Source organism: Canis lupus, chromosome X (assembly GCF_011100685.1).
Source record: "Canis lupus familiaris isolate Mischka breed German Shepherd chromosome X, alternate assembly UU_Cfam_GSD_1.0, whole genome shotgun sequence".
In the NCBI taxonomy this organism is placed as follows: domain Eukaryota; kingdom Metazoa; phylum Chordata; class Mammalia; order Carnivora; family Canidae; genus Canis; species Canis lupus.
Window position 1 is genome coordinate 32,901,849 of NC_049260.1, and position 18,176 is coordinate 32,920,024.

Below are 18,176 nucleotides of genomic sequence, written 5' to 3' on the forward strand. Positions count from 1 at the left end.
TTGGGAGACTTTTCACTCTGATGAAGTAACTGGTACCAGACTAGCCCTTCTGCCATAAACAACCATAAAACTGGATAGAATAAAAATAACTTAAAAAAAAAACCTGGATAGAATATATGAGCTGACTGTTTGGGGGCATTGTACAACAGGCAGCACAATGCTGTAATTTCTGAGAGAAAAGAAACCCACAAGGTAGCTCAACCATCCCTCCATTTCTCTGCCTGGGGAAAACTTCCCAGTGGCATATTTTGCTGGATTCCAGGCAGAGCAATAGTGACGCTGCTGGACCGAGAAGGCAGGAATCAGAGTTCAGTTTGAATTGAACAGAGTTCAATTTGAAGAAGCTGAAATTTTTAAGACGAGGCATCACAGAAGAAGTAGCTATATAAAGGAAGGTCTTCAAAAGTCCATTTGGAGGTTTTCCAAGCGTTTTTGGCTGAGAACTGGGCTGCATGTTCATAGGGCTAGACTACCTAGGAGTGGCTAGAGGGTACAGATTTGAGAACGGACAGATATTACCAGTTGGCCCATGCTGGGGGATGTGGAAGCTCCAAGCAATAAGAGTGAAGAGATCTTGCTAATACCTCATTAATCTCGTGGGCATCCACCTGAGATCCCAGAAGCCTTAGGAATAAAGACCGTGCCCTAAAGTAAAACCTATAATAGATCTACCCTTGAAAATTGTAAAACCCTACCCTTATGAGATATGGAGAAGAGATAGCATTTGGAGTCTGATACCTTAAAATGAACCAGGCTTGGGGAAGACCTTAGATTTTCTACATACCTACCTTAACAAAGCATAAAACCAAACCTATTGAACTGCCTACTAGAACAGAAATCAACACTCTTCAGAGTAAGATAGCTGAATCTAGAATCTCTAAACATATCCACACTGCCCAGTGAACAATAAAAATTATTCAACATGCAAAGAAACAGGAAAATATGACCTCTGGTCAAGAAAAAAAGAAGCCAAGATGCTCAGTTGTTGGCCTTTTAAGACAATGACTTTAAAGCAATTATTCTGTGGTTAAAGAACTACAGGAGAATATGTTCAAAGAATAAAAGAAATATGGTCTTAATGAATGAACAGGGAGGGAATTTCAGCAGGTAAGTGGAAACTATAAATAACCAAATAAAAACTTTAGAACCTACCTAGGAATTGGAAAGACTCACTTTTCCATATGCTTCCCAGTTTTTAAACCCCAGAAACAACTATGTCAGCTTTTGCACATCTGCCTGCTGTTTGTCTCACTTGCTCACTTTGCTCACTTTGCTCACTTTTAAATGCAAGAAATCCTTTAGAACTTAAAATTATAATAACCAAAATAAGAATACACTAGCTGGGCTCAACATCAGCTTGAAGGTGGCCAAAGAGAGTCAGTGAACTTAAAGACAGATAAATAGGAGTTATCCAATCAAAAAACAAAAACAGAACAAAATAGATATCATTGAGACACTTTTTTAAAACATAGGAAGTAATAACTCTCTTGGTACTTAAAGTCAGACCCCATCTTCTACTCAATTCCCTGGCACCCCAAAGGGCCATTGCATCTAAAATGAGGCCTGCTATGATCATATAAATGAACAATCATGTTGGGGAAATAATCTTCCAGAATTTTTACTGACTCCAAATTAAGATGCAGTATAGTAAAATATTAAGAAAATTTCACTCATTATCTAATGTTCAGCCAAGCAGCCACATCCTGTTGCAGTTATCTTTTAAAAATTATACATACAAAAAGAAATTATATGTACACAGTGAAGTATCATAGTTAGACACACAGACTGTGGTGCTGGAGTGCCTGGATTTAACTTCTGGCTCTACCATTTACTAATTGGGTAACTGTAGGCAAAATGCCTACTTTGCCCATGTGTAGTAGGGAGATAGTAAGAGTTCATACTTAATAAATTTTTGAACTTGTGGGAAATGATATATGTAACAAACTTGGAATTGCACCTGGCACATATGTGTTATCATTAAGTATATTTTTTTCTCAGATCTTTTGAGAATAGAATATTATAAGGAACAGAATATTAAAATAATGAATCCCCTTTAAAACATTAATTTAAATAATATCTCATTTCACAAATCTTCCAAAATGCGCTTTAGCAGATGAAACAGCTCTTACCTTTCCCCTGCTGATCAACAGAGACATTCCTTTTTGAAAGTGGACATACTGCCTGCTTCATGGAATAGCTGTCCACCACAGATAAACATTACTCTGTGCTACTGGGTGTGTTCAGTGTGTAAATAGATTGTGGGAACACGAGAGGCTGGTTTTTCAAGTTCCTGCTCCTAGCACTCCATGAGGGTCAAGTAGACCAGCGTTCCCCGATTGGTGTGTCTGAAAGAAAACTGTGTCTACAAAATGTTCTAGTCATCAGATTGAGGTAAGAATAATGTGTTTAGGGGTCTTCAGTGTGACGTCTCCTTTCTTGATTTTTGTATTTTTGTGTGTTGAGGGGTTGGGATTTGTCAGGAAATGAATGACTTCTTCCACCATTTGATATGAGATTTTATGACGAGAGGAGGAGGATAGGAATATATAAAGAACATTTTGGCTGTTGGACTGCTATATAAATTTGATGGCTTGAGAAGGGAAATCTATCTTCTTGTTTTTAGCACTTAATTTAATCTACAAATTGAAACATTGCACTAAATCCTAACGAAAAAATGAGTGTCTACATAAGCAAATATGTATCCTTGTGACATAGATCAGGTTCACAGCAAAAGTATTGTCACTTTGCTGAAAACCTCTCATCCCTCTCGATAGAAGTTCTGTTCTGAATTTCATTTGTTAAAAAACTCAGATGTTTTATTTAGTGTTGTTGAGCTATAATCCTGTTCTTGATATGGTTAAATATCCACTGTGGTTGTAAATTTAGTAGAAAGATTGCTAAAGCCTGAACTCCCAGGAATAATTTCAACATGAAGGTGAGGTTTTAATACCATGAGGGGACGAGATACTGAGTGAATATGAATATACACTAGAAAGATGCATCAGATTTTGAAAATTACTCTTTAATATGGATTGTTTTAGTTAGCAGTACTATCTTCCTCGTTTAAGGGAAAATACATTTTGCCGCATAATACATCAAACTCTGTACTTGGGAGAAAAAAGGAGTTATCTATATCAAGTATTCAAAATTGTAAGTTGCAAATATTACTCATATGTGATAATGTATTTAAAAATACACCTTAAATCTGAGCCTCCTTAAAACATCTTTTAAACGCAGGAATTTAGTGTTCAGGTTTTTTTGCTATATAATAAGTTGCTTATATGTTGTTTGGGTACCAGCTTAAGCACAAGACTGTTATAATTTATACCCTGTGGCTTAAGTGCATGATGACATTCAAATGGACTCTGGTGAGATCCTTAAATAGATCTATACATCCCTGAGTGTAAACACACATGCACGCATGCGCGCACACACGCACATACACATTTACATATGGGCAACTAATACTGGGGAAACAGGTAAGGGAGATGATGAGAAAATGTGTCTTTGTTGTCAAATGTTTATCCCATGTGCTTATGATTTTCTGAAATTCTCTGCAAGCGTCAGTTTGGGAATTAGGTTTGCGCTGCCATTCGTTTTATTCTAGCTTGATAATGTCTTCTAATAAGTTTAGGGAATGAAATAATGTTTCTACTCCTTTGTGGCCTGGAGGCACATTTGGTGTGTTCCTTGAAACTACTCTCTCTTACTTATTTAGTATGTTAAGGAAATGCAACTTTAATACGTGAAATGAGCAGTTTGTTTTACCTAACTGAGCTCTGTTATACAATGGCATATGTTATGACTGTTTTGCCAGCATATGTAATAACTTAGCTAATCATCTTCAGTACTTCCTATTTAGAATTTACTCGTAACTGTTTTGTGCATCCCATATGCTGCTCGTGCATGTGCTCTCCCTCACACATTCAACCCCACACATGCATTCCTGCTTTTGAATGATTTCACAGGATTCTTTAACTTCTCTCCAACTTGGGTCCATTCCTGGCTCTGTCTTTCTGTGAGTAGTGCCATTGTTTCCTCTGACTTCTGCTTACCGTGCTTTCTCCACATCTTCCGTCATGCCTAGCCCATAGACTTCTCTCTTTTTTTTTTAAAAAAAGAGTATGTATGTATGTATGTATGTATGTATGTATTATTTATTTATTTATTTTATTTATTTATTTATTTATTTATGAGAGACACAGAGATGCAGAGACATAGGCAGAGGGAGAAGCAGGATCCTCACTGGGAGCCCGATGCGGGACTCAATCCTGGAACCCTGGGATCACACCCTAACCCGAAGGCAGATGCTCAACCGCTGAGCCACTCAGCTGTCCCTAACCCATAGGCTTCTAATTCTACTGGTTCCATTGCTTCCATCACTTGTAGAGCTTGCGACTGGAGTGGCTACCTTAAGTTCTGGAAGATCATGTGGAAGTCCAGCAGATGTCCGTACAAAACCTATTAAATATATAGTATTCTAGGATAGGAAATTTCCTCAATCTGATTTCTCTCTCCTTTCAGCAAAACACATCTCTAGGAAGTACTTAATAAACTCAGCCCCTTACTGCCTTATGACCTATTTTATCTCTTTTAAAACCTAAATTTCTTTAAATTTTCCTGCAATTACAATAACATCTATCTTCACCTGATTGTCATTGTACTTCCTAGGGTCACTTGTGATGCTATTAAGAAAAGGAATTATATTCATTCATTTATTTATCCATTCAATAAATATGATGGCTATGCATCAGGCACTGCTATAAACTGAGGTTACAGTATGCAACACCCAGGTTGACCTTTAGGCATTTCTAGTCTACTTAGGAAAGATGTTAATTTACCCAAATAATTCATTTCAATTATGTTAAGTGCCATGAAGGATACTTTTCCAAATCCTCCTCCTGTTTGACTACTTTGCTCTATGTGACGTTCATGATCATTTCCTACTTCTTGAATTCTCCCTTCCTCATCATCCATGACTCTATATTATCTATTCAACTACTTGTCTACCACTTTCCCCCTTGTCTCCTTCTCTTCTCTTCCCTACTCGGTTGTTCCTCCAGAGGTTTATTATTTGCCCCATAATCTCTTAACTACTTTTTTCTTGCCTGTGATGTCTCATCAACCCATAGTTTTAAATATCATAGTTAAAAATATTTTAAATAATGCCTCTAAGATACCCTTTTCCAGGTTTTTCCATCTACTATGTATTTTCCCACTTGTATGTCCTGCTGTCACCTAATATTCATCTGTGGTTGTAGCCAAACACACTGTCTTTTATATCCTCCTCTTTCATCCAGGTTTCTGCTAATGGTGTTGAGGATCTCCTGGTTTCTCACATATGAAACCTTGGAGCCCCTTTGGCTTCTGAGTTTTCCTTTGCTTTCGATACTCAAACCATTACCAAGTCTTAGCATTCTCTTTATGATGATGTGTCTAGACTCTATCCTTTCCCCCATAGCTTTTCTGTAATTTTTTTCTTTAATACTTTATTCTCTCATCCTCTCCTCCCTCAGGCTGAGAGCCACCTAGATAGAACTCAAGGCCTGAGTCAGACCCTACCTCTACCAGAAAGTGATATGTCATGGATATCTTCTTTTGTCCCAACCTTGGGGACAGAAGTATGAGTGTGAGAGAAAGAACACAGGCTTTGGTTGCCAAAGATCCAGCTGTAGGTTCTGATTTTAACATCTGGTCCTTCCTTTGCCTTTGATCTTTCTGTGAGCTTCAGCGTCCTCGTGCTCATCCTATCTCACACAGTGGTCACAAGGAACAGATAGGATCATGGAGGTGAACATAATTTTAAACTGTGAAGCACTATAAATATCAAAGTAAGATTTGTGAATAGAAGAATGAATTGGAGGCCAGGGACCGAGGTTCTGGGTCTTAAATACTGGGACAAAGGGTGGCTCAGTGGTTGAGCATCTGCCTTTGGCTTGGGTCATGATCCCAGGGTCCTGGGATCAAGTCCTGCATCTGGCTTCTCACAGGAAGCCTGCTTCTCCCTTTGCCTATGTCCTGCCTCTCTCTGTGTGTCTCTCATGAATGAATAAATAAAATCTTAAAAACAATACTAGGGCAGTATAGTATAGGGATTGAGAGCCTGGACTCTGTAGCCAGACCACCTGAGTTTGAATCCTGGAGCTACTACTTAACAGCTATGGGAAATTGGGAAATTTAGTTAGCATCTCTGTTCCCGAGTTTCCTTCTCTGTAACATGAGGGTAGTAATAATTTCTACTCAAAGGGGTGTTGTAGGTTTGGCAGGGTTAATAGATATAAAATACTTAAAAACAGTGGCTGGTGCATCATTCAGCGCTCTCTCAGTGTGAAAGTGGTGGTGAGGACCAGTGTGGCAGTATGTGGGTACAAAGTGGAAATGATTTATTAGAATGGAGTCCCCATATGGGGACCAGGGGTCACATCCAGGATGGAAACGGAGCAATAGAGTAGACACTTATACCTGGCTGAATCCTTCATGACTCAGACAAAAAATGCTCCTCCTATCTGGGGCAGAATTGAGCAAATGTACATCGAGGGGCTATGAATATTCTGAGCAACCGCTTGAGGTTCAAGGCTGGGGATAGTGGTCTTTCGGACGCCTTTGGTGGGGCATCAAAGAAAAAGGAATGGTACGGGATGCCTGGGTGGCTCAGTGGTTGAGCATCTGCCTTCGGCTCAGGGTGTGATCCCTTGCCCGGGATCAAGTCCCGCATTGGGCTCCCTGGGAGGAACCTGCTTCTCCCTCTGTCTGTGCTTCTGCCTCTCTTTCTGTGTCTCTTATGAATAAATAAGTAAAATCTTAAAAAAAGAAAAAGGAATGGTAAATAGTTTGCCCTTTCAAGTCATGAAATATGGTAGTATTTCATGGAATCAAAATATCAGTATCCAGATGTCTAAATGTTAAGAAAGCAGACTTAACTATCCTCTGTGTTCTAAGAATTTCTTTCAGTAACAAGCATAGGCTTGTAACATTTCAGAGTGCAAGGCACCTTAGAAATGCTATTCCTCTCAATTTACAGGCTCACTGGCCAGAGCATGTATTTTTACTAGCACAGGAGTAGTTCACTTTGGATGAGAGTCTTTCTTTTCCATGTTAAGAAAAGACAAATAATAATACTTAGAACATTCCAAAAGTGGTTCTAAGTGCTTTAAATTAATTACTTAAATTAATACATTTAGATTTAATTAAATAAATATTTAATCATTTAAACCACTTAATCTTCATAAGAACCCCATGAAATAGATATTGTCGTTATTCCATTTACATAGGAATAAATTTAGGATCATCGAGGTTATGCATGACTGATGAGTAATAGAGCCAGCTGTCAAACCCAGGCAGCCCAGAACCAGAACCTATATTCTCCACCACGGAGTCCTATCATCTTAGCACCTCTGTGCCCTGGCGTTTGGTTAAGGGTAGGCTCTGGAGTCTTGGGCAGCTGTTAAATGTTGCAGTTCATTTCCCTTGATGACTGCTATTAAATGTTTGGTCATTTTGCATAACATATAAAAATTACTAAAATAAGATTTTAAAAGAATATGTTATTAGAGAGGAAGAGGGAGCATGAGCAAGGGAAGGGGCAGAGGGAGAAACAGACTCCCCACTAAGCAGGGAGCTGGACTCAGGGCTCAATCTCAGGACCCCAGGATCATGACCTGAGCTACAGGCAGATGCCCAACTCACTGAGACACCCAGGCACCCCTAAAATAAGATTTATTCTAAGTTTTCCAGTATCAATGCAAGGGGAGTCTGACTTTTCTCATCCATGATTGTGTATATGTGAGCATCAAAGATCTCAAACAGTGATCCCTCTATTTCCTAGACAGCATGTTCTACTGTAAATTGGCAGCTGCTTTGCACTGTACTTCACCGTGGCTTCTGGCCATGGGGGTTTTCTCTTGATGTGTGTTAGTTTCCATCTTTGTTTTTGCTGACATTTCAAAAGGCCTGGCTCAATTTTTCGAGTTGCCATTTGATTTTTCTTTCCTGTTTTAACCACTTCTTATTCATTTAAGTGTTCTCTCACTTTAGTGTTTTTCTCTTTTTACTTTAATCATTATCAGCTACAAAAAAAATTGAATAGGTTTTTACTTCATTTTCTTCTTCACTGAATAGAAATATTAAAATCAGCCTTACCTCCACTGAACCCCTTAATAACCTTTTTTCATTTCCAAGTAGGCATAATGCTATTTGTAACTCTCGATAGAGTTTCATTGAGCAGTTTCCAGTCCTTGTAACAGTTGACTTATCCAGGCTAATTTGATTTCATCTGTCTAATCAAATGCCAGGGAGCACTCTGTTCCAACATTAAGAACACGTCCAATTCATTTAGGGGTTTGTGGTTCATGTAAATAGACTTCAGTGGCATTTTCACTTCGGTGTTGTGTAGTCAGAAAATATTTCCAAAAGTGTATCAGATCTTGGAGGGAAATTAAGAAGATGTATAACAAAGCAACTCTAAGAGGTACTTCATTTTAAAGCAAGTAAAATTTTAAAAACCAAACAATATAATTAAAAAAAATCATTTAAAATGGTAGTGGTAATCTGACCAGAAAATGTAGTTGAGATGGAATGGGATGTGTGTGGAGAGAAATGGTACTTGGAATGTAGCTATCAAATAATGATGTTCCAGGATTTGAAAATAGACTTTGAATCTAAACATACTTTTATCTGGATTATAAAAAGTTCAGCAACAGCCCACTTGGTAAACACAGACCAAGAGAGATCATAGCAAACATATTTATTTACTTCACGTATCAGAGTATTAGACAAATCCATTAATAGATCCTCCCAAGAGGTATATATAGACAGCAATGATTTTTAGTCTCCTGGTATGAAATTACAATTAAAATCAACATACGATTAAAATTTTTGAAAATAATTTCATGTAAATCTAACGATATACCAAGGATATGTCTTCAAACAAGGCAATAAGGGCCTAATACAAAATAGGCATTTTTTTCAACTTTCAACAAATAATGGTATATCCAAAGATGTCTCTGCCTAGAAACAAATGTATATAATTTTTAAGTTTTATATTTTGATGATAACTAGCTATGTATTAAAACACATTTTGTGACAAAGCGTTGCTGCCCTCTAATTGAGATACCAGCCCAGGGAAAATAACTACAAGGAAGTCTAGTCAGTAACTTGGAAAAAGGAAAAACTGGAATGTTTGCATTAGCCATGTTTAAGGGGGGAAATTGAACTTACTTCAAACTACTTATAGCTGTCATCTAATTTCATTGGCTATTATGGAGTTTGAGCTCCAAACACAGGAAGGTTATTTCCAAATCAGTTAGATATAACAAACTAAATAGCTATTGATTTTCTTTCAAGTGAATTCCTGTTTGACTCTCTTAATGTTTTTGTGAGTAATAGTGCTGTGTTTGGCTTTATACTTAAGTACAATTGGATGTAACTGAATATTAGCACCACACAGGTCCCAGAACAATGAGGATAAAATCCAGGGGTAATATTTGATTGGTTATACTGAGAAACTATTGACCCTGGGTCAGCAAACATAAAATGTAGATCCACTGCTGCCACTAATAATCTTAGTAATTGCTCACATTTTCTAGGTATTTACTATGACCCAAGGACTATTCAAGTGTAAGACATGAGTCTTGGTTCCGTCATGTCTCCAAGATCCCATACCTAACAAATTTCAGAGGCTAGATTGGAACCAGAGACCTTACTGGGTGTGAGTTACCTTGGTCAAGTTAAACACTTCTAAAAGTATCTCCCCGGGATATTTTTTCCTCCTTCCCCAGTTTCTACCTTTCTTCCTGGGTCACAGGCTCACCCAATCTGCTGGCATCTATAAAGCTGTTGCTGTTGTGTCCTTGCCCCCGATGACTCACTCATTGGCATCTTCTCTATGACCTTTCATCTATGGCAAAGGGGCCTGCGTTCTTTGGGCCCTTAGACTGCGGGCTCCTGTAGACTTCTTTTTGTCTCAGTTGTGCTAATCTCTCCCCCAGCTGAGCTCCTCAGGCCCTGCTGGAAGGAGTCAGGTAGCACAAGGCCCTTCCTACCCTATTTCCTCTCCCCTCTCTACACCCTGACCCACTGCTGGAGCTTTTATTTCCTTTTTCAGTCAGGAGAAGCTGCTCCAGTGTCATATCCTACATCTTCTCTACACTGTCTTGTAATAAAACTCTATGTTCAGACCTCTGAGCTTTGTTCTTGGTAGAACACCTAGCTGAAGGAACATTGAAAGAAAAAGAAAACATATTGAGAACAGTATTGTTTCCCAAATGATCTGTGGCAAAGAACCAGTCCCTTCATTCTTAATTTTCCAAGCCACCTCAGACTAGTGCTTTTTTGTAAAATGCATCATATGATGAGTCTACTAATTACATACTCCTTTGTCATGTCATTTGTAAGTGCTCTCAGTTTTATACATACCTGTCTCAGACACTAGCAGTCTATGGACCAGGACCAGTCCATGAACTACATACATGTAGAGCAGCATTGCCATGGAGCCCACCTTTCCTAGGAACCAAGGGATCTGTATTTATTGCAGTCCATCTTTCATTTTTTTTAATGTGCCTATATGTCTGTCTTTTTTTTTAATTTTTTTTTATTTATTTATGATAGTCACAGAGAGAGAGAGAGAGAGAGAGAGAGAGGCAGAGACACAGGCAGAGGGAGAAGCAGGCTCCATGCACTGGGAGCCTGATGTGGGATTCGATCCTGGGTCTCCAGGATCCGTGCCCTGGGCCAAAGGCAGGTGCCAAACCGCTGCGCCACCCAGGGATCCCTATATGTCTATCTTTATACAGTCTTTTGGTACATACAAATATGCACCTTCAAAAGCTGGAGTGCTGGGCGTTGGTATAAGATTGAGCAAGACAAAATTATGTGTGAGTATAATGCATCTCTGAGTTACACACATATATAAAAACATACACATAATACATAACACAATTATACATAACTATATTTTTAATTATATATAATTTACACATAAAATTTATTAATATATAAACACTTATATATATAAATATAAAATTCTGCAGTACAGTATAATGTTCATGAACTCAGTCATTAGAGGAAAACTGCCTTAGTTTGAATCCAAGCTCCACCACTTATGAGCTGCATGGCACTGGGAAACTGTCTTAGTCTCCCTCTGTATTTTTTTTAAGATTTTATTTATTTATTCATGAGAGAGCCAGAGAGAGAGAGAGAGGCAGAGACATAGGCAGAGGGAGAAGCAGGCTCCGTGCAGGGAGCCCAATGTGGGACTCACTCCCCGGACTCCGAGATCATGCCCTGAGCCAAAGGCAGATGCTCAGTTGTGGTGTCCCAGTCCCCCTCTGTCTTCTTTCCCTCTCTTGTAATATGGTAATAATAAAAATAGCGACCTCAAGGTGTTGATGTAAGGACTGAATGAGTTAACATATGAAAACCAATATGTTAGGACAATACCTGGCACTCGTATATAAGTGCTATGTGGTGAGTGTTTCCTATAATTTTTACCGTGATCCATAAGGAAAAGGAGTTAAGGCAAATATACTAATGAAGCAGGAAATATACAACCCAATATAAAACATAATACCACATGGATAATAGGACAGATATGATTAATTACTACTTTGATAATGTGAAATACATAGTGGTTTCTTTTGGCTTTGCAATTGATATCTGAGGAATTCCATGGCTTGGCATGAAACAGGAGTGTGTGATAGGGACTATACTAGGCTCTTTGCATTAGCAGTTCTTCTGATCCTCTGAAAACCCCTGTGAGGTGGTTATTATGATTATTTCCAGTTTTCATAAGAAGAAACTGAGGTTCAGAAAGGTTAAATAGTTTAGCTTCTTTAATGTAGTAGGTAGGATAGCTGCAATGTGAACTCAGAGTTTCCTGACTCCAAAACCTAGAGTTCTTGCACTTGTCTACTTGAACTGTCCATTGGAAACCCATGGAAATTTTTAAAGACACAATGCCTTGGGGTGCCTTGGTGGAGCAGTCAGGCATCCAGCTCTTGGTTTTGGCTCAGGTCATGATATCAGGGTCATGAGATCCAACCCACATTGGGCTCTGCACTCAGTGCAGAGTCTATTTAAGTTTCTCTCTCCCTGTGTCCAGTCCCCCCTCAAGTAAATAAATAGATCTTTAAAATAAAATAAAAATACAGTGCCTCACCACCAAACTAAAAAATTCTTTGATTTTTTTTTTAGAAGAAGCTTTACTAAGATATATAATGCACATACCTTACAATCTACCTATTTTGAGTGTGCAATTCAGTGTTTTTTAGTATATTCATAGGTTAACCATCATCCCCACAATCTAATTTTAGAACATACTCATCCTGGGGTGGGCCTGACAGCAGAGTTCCAAGGTCTTAACTTCAGGGCCGCAGATCCTGTAGGAGTTCTTGAATGGACTTCAAATGGTTTCTGAATCTTTTTTAGGATCTATAGCTTTCCTTACTTTCTCTAAAGGAATAGAGATGAAGCTCAGACAGTATTAAGAAACTCTAGACTGGTGTGTTTTCAAACTTCAGGTTGCTTGCAAATCACTGGGGACTCTTCTTAAAATTCAGGTTCAAATTTAGTAGGTCTGGGATGCAGTCAGATCTACTATAATTTTGATTATAGGAATACCAACATTGGATAAGTGAAATGTTACCTGCCCTAAAATCCCATTCTTCTCATTAGTGGATCTATGTTACCAACCAACCAACCAGTCAACCCCCCCACCCCCGCCAAAATTCAGTAATTTTGAGGTGGCTCAGTCAGTTGGGCATCTGCCTTCAGTTCAGGTCATGATCCCAGTGGCCTGAGATCGAGCCCCATGCTGGGGCTCAGTGGAGAACCTGGTTCTTCCGCTCTCTCTCCTCTTGCTCATTCTCTCTCAAATAAATAAATAAAATATTTTTAAAAAATTCAATATTTTTTTATTTTTTGAATTTTGTCAATAAGATATTTGTGGGCATTTGTTTTCTCTCTTGTTATATAAGTATCTACAAAATAGTCATGGTTTTGCCTCTTGGACCAAAAAGCCTAAAATATTTGCTAGTGGGCCATTAACAGAAAAGTTGGGTCAACCCTGAGAGTAGCCCATGGCATAAGACCACCTTTGAAGGAGGATAAATGTTGTTCGTCTTACTCTCCATAGCTCTTTGCTGCATTTGGTATACATGACGTTACCAGTCAGACTGATAAAAATACTAAGTATGAGCAGCAGCAAGCTGGCTGTATTTATGGATAATTCCTCCTCTAGAAGAGAGGTTTGGGCAGATGAGACTCAACTGCTGGTTTAGTTTAAAAATAGATCTTCCTGGGGTTGCAGACTACTTGCCTGAGTAGCATGGATAGCTTTTCACAAAGGACCTGGTGTCTTCTCAGCTAGGTCATGTCAACAAGACTTTGGAAGCAAGATTCCCTAGGAGTAATTTGCAATTCTCAAGAGAGCTTGATTAATTGGGGTTGGATGCCAGTTAGCTGAACTTATGGCTAGAACATTGCATCTTCCTAGACCACTCTTAAGCTCCTTAACACTTCAGAGTGTTTGTTCTGAACAAACAACAAAGAGCTATCTGACCATGCATTTTACCTGTATGAAGACGTTTCTGCTTAGCTCACTTTGACTCCTGTGAAAAGGATCTGTTAGAGCATGCACAGCTCTTCAAAATTCTCCAGGCTTTAGGTGGTCTCCTTCACTATAATCTCTGTGGTAGAACTTCTTCTCAGATGTCCACCTTGAACTTTTCTTTCCTTTGGTCTTGATCAATAACTTCAGATCTCCTAACTTATGGCTCATTTTCAGGCTGGCAGGCTATCTATCTATCTATCTATCTATCTATCTATCTATCTATTATCTATCTATCTATCAATATATCATGCAAGAGGTTGTCTATTCTCCCCACTCATCCCAAATAACCCTTATTACCACAAGGTCCATAATTATTCAGATTTTAGCATGCTTCTAGGGGGACAAGTACAAAGTATGACCTTGAAGGAATTGGATTATACACTAAAATAATTGCAAGACTTACTGATTTATATTATTAGAAACTAGGATATTAGGGCAAGGAATATGTGATATAACACTGGATTGGGATGAATTTATTGAAATGGTGCATTTTCCAAAGCCTCTGGGTTTAGTGTGGTACTTCACATAGCTGGAGGTGTTTGTAACAGTTTACTTGATTGGTTAATTGAAAACTTAATGGTGGCCTACATAGACTCTAAGTGATATACTTGACTCCCAATTCCTTAGATTCAACTGCACCCCCCACTGTGTTGATTATCCCTCCTGAGTCTTCCATCAGCTCATTTGTTCCTTTGTCACTTCTTTAATCATTATTCCTCATGCTCCTATCCCTGGCCCTCTTTCCTGTGTTCTCACTTGCATAACTTTAGCCACCACATAGGCACCAGTGATTCTCAATTAAATGCTTCTAGTGTAGACTTCTCCGATAAACTCTACTTCTGTATTCCAGATGCCTTTCTGGACAGATCTTTGTTGATGTTTGTTGGTCACAAGCACTTGGACCTCAACATGTACAAATTTCTGGACAGATCTTTGTTGATCTTTGTTGGTCACAAGCACTTGGACCTCAACATGTGCAAATTGCAATTTTTTTCTCTCAACCTTTTCTGTCTTGTGTTCTCTTTTGCTCTTAGTAGTATTACCATCAGCATTCCTAGGCTTTACTCCAGTCTTGTTGAATCAGAATCTCTAAAGAGGGACCCTCAGTTTTTGAACAAGCCCTGTAGGTGACTCTTAGGTACACTAGAATTTAAGAACCCTTACAGTTCCCCATGCTGGAAACTTCGGAGTCACACTCTCTCTTCTCTTTACCATCCACATCTAGGTGGTAGCTGGATCTTATTGAAAGAATTCCCAAATATCTGAAAAATGACCCTTAGGTCCTTTCCTACTACTACATCTCTAGTTCCTAATCTCTGCCTGGCACTCCTGCAGGAGCCTCCATGTTGTCCACATAGCCTCTGCCCTCTCTCTCGTATAATCACTGAGTACTGAAGTCTTTCAAAACCCAGATCTAAAATAGAAAGCTGACTGTGCTATTTCTTGGCTTAAAAGCATTCAACAGCTTGATGGCATGGGAGCAGTTTTCAGACTTTTTAAGGTCATGGAACTCTTTCTTCAAATAAAATCATGCTAGGAAATCCAACTTATAGATCAGATAAAAGCAGAGCTGCTCTGTTTGAAGCAGGGGTCGGCGCCACAGCCTTGGCCACTTAACTTGCCTTGCTGTGTTTCCTAAGAAACCATTCCCAAAGACACAGTTAGAAAAATACTCAATAAAGTCCAGATGCTTTATTTGGATACCACATTCCTCCTTGGCTGGCACCCTCCTTTGTCTCACCTCTCCTCCATTAACTCAGACCCCAGCCCTGGGATTATTCACTATTCCCTGGACTAGTCATGGGTTTTTGTGACTTTTTATATTTACTGTCTTCACACCCTCAAATGGCCACTCTCCTCTTCCTAATTGTTCTTTCCTTTGTGTTCTCAAAGCCAAGTTGGCCTTTATAAAACTGTTCGTTTTATGTTTATGTCTGTCTCCACTAGAAAATAGACAAGCTCCTTGGAACAGAGCCCATGCTTTCTTCATTTGTGTATCCACTAGATCCAGCAGTTTCTGACACATGGTTTTATGCATGTTTATTGCATGAACATTTATATATTCTATAACCCATTCTATCTGTTCTTTGGTTTTATTTTTTTCCAGACTGAACACGCCTTAATGAATTAAACATAACTTTAAAAACTAGATTTATTAACCTCAATAGATTTATTAACCTGTATGACTCTACTACTGAAATATTTTCCTATTCAATAGCCAAGTGTAATAATCCATGGATATATGCATTGTATACCATGCCATATGAAGCTGAGCTAATATTGGTAGAATATATTTTTGACAGCAACAATATTTGTTCTATTTTTCACTGATATTATATATAATATGTGTTCATTGTAGAAACATGGAACTAAGGACAATTATAAAAACAGCCATAATGTAACTCCCCAGAAATAGATGTAATATTTTGACTTATTTCCTTCCATTCTTTCTTCTGTAATATTTAGGTATGTATGTATTTACTTTAAAATTGGAACTATACTATATAAGTAGTTTTATATCCTGATTTTTTAAATTTCATATTATGAGCATATCATCATATATGAGAATCTTAATATTGTTTAAAATCTTATTAATAAAAACTGTAGACTTTCTAAGCAATTTCTAAGAAGTTTGCCAATTCTTTAAAAAAATTTTTTTAAAGATTTATTTACTTATTCATGAGAGACACAGAGAGAGAGGCAGAGACATAGACAGGGGGAGAAGCAGGGAGTCTGGTGCAGAACTTGATCCCCGGATCCCGGGATCACGCCCTGAGCCAAAGGCAGACGCTCAGCTGCTGAGCTACCCAGGCGTCCCAGAAGTTTGCCAATTCTTAATAGAAAGTTTAGGAAGCTAGAGAGAGACCTGAGGGTATTTTGTGAATCAAAGGTAATGGAGTGAAGTTTTGACTGATCTCACTTAATGATGTATTGCTTAACTTCAGCGTAAAAACAGAATGGATGGAAGGGCCTAAATTGTTTTGAGCATCTGTTATGTGTCAGATATTGTACTTTACATACATTTCCTATTTTATATACATTTTCATACATTTTATATATACTTTACATACATTAATTCATTTGAGTATTCACAACAAACCAAGGAAGTGGACATTAATATTCTCATTTTACAGATGAATAAACTGAAATGCATAAGCTTAGAGTAACCTGTCCAAGTTATTCTCTCATGGAGTAGAATTTTAATTCCATTCATTTCTCAAGCTTCACATTTTATCTAACACTGACTCTGAGAGGGTACACTGAGCCTGCATTTGATTCCAAGGGCTTTTTATTAGCAGTGCTTATCTGTGTAGTATAAACTTTTGGGTAATCACGGTTTATGAACTCCTGAAATTACTTCTCTTTGTCTGTTAAGACATAGGTATACTTTTTCAAGGTAGAGAGTCTGTAGTTCTTATTGGCTATCTAAGATATCCTTCAGAAAACTTTATGAATCTCTCCTGCAGATGGAGCATCCACAAGTCTTGTAGAAATCCTTTGAGGAGACTTTCATTTTATGTGCCAGGCCCTGCATCGAGAACATTATCTTCTCTTGCTCTATTACCCTTTCATGTACCCTTGCAACCTATGGAATTCATTTTGTCTGCATACCTACCAGTACCCTTGATATTGTTTGTTTATATGAGAGTCTCAAATAATTTCCATGTCTGCCAACTGTGCTACCATGTCACTGATTTGTGTGTCTGTGGGTGTAAAATAAGAATAACTCTTGCATTCTCACCTCTTAACAGCTGAGCATTTCAAACTCTGTTTGCTTTTCTTTGCAGAGCTAAAAGTGCCTATACTTGTACTGATTCAGTACAGTAAATAGGGAATCATGGTGTACATGCAATTTCTCCATTCCTATCAAGAGCTCAAAGAATGCATGACCCTTGATCTGCCAGCCTCCTGGTAACCACAATCTTATGCATCTTATATATGAGGATGTGACATGATAAATTAGAGAAGGCTACAAATTCTTCACTACTCCCATTCCATTGGAATTGAACTTACTTCCTTTAATCTGGGATGACTTTAGTGATTTGCTTGACAAAACGTGGTAGAAGTAATGTTCTAAAATTTCCAAGGGTAAGACTTAAGGTATCTTGCAGCTTCTGCTTGGGCCATTAGAATGCTTGGTCTGGGGGAAGACAGCTGCCATGTAAAAAGTCTGACTACCCTGAGGCCGCCATGAGGGAGGAATCACAAATAGTCTTGTGGTCAACAGGTCCAGCTGTGCTCTCAGCCAGCAGCTGACATCAAGTGCCAGATATGTGAGTGCATTATCCTTAACATCCCACCTAGTCCAGCCTTTGGATGACTTCAGCCCCAGGTGCCCTCTGACAGCAGCCTCATAAGAAACACCAAAATGAGTGCCTCCCATGAAGCCTAGTCAACTCACAAAACTGTAAAAGATTATAATTTTTTATAAAATTATAATTTTATAATTATAAAATTATAAAATACAGAGTGCCCCTGCTGTATTTGGAGCTAGTAAGCTCCACTTTATATAGAAGATTTCCAGGGAAATTCCAATCATTGCTCTTCTTCCTATATTTTGTGTGATGGA

General features: G+C 38.4%; 1 protein-coding gene across 1 annotated transcript in view; it reads left to right on the forward strand.

Moving 5' to 3' along the window:
- Window positions 1–2,267: 2,267 nt before the first annotated feature.
- Window positions 2,268–18,176, forward strand: part of SYTL5 (synaptotagmin like 5) — a 119,266-nt gene continuing 103,357 nt past the window's right edge. Inside the window, exon 1 of the mRNA XM_038588784.1 lies at window positions 2,268–2,391. The gene's annotated coding sequence lies outside the window, so the exon portion shown is untranslated. The remainder of the gene's footprint in view (window positions 2,392–18,176) is intronic.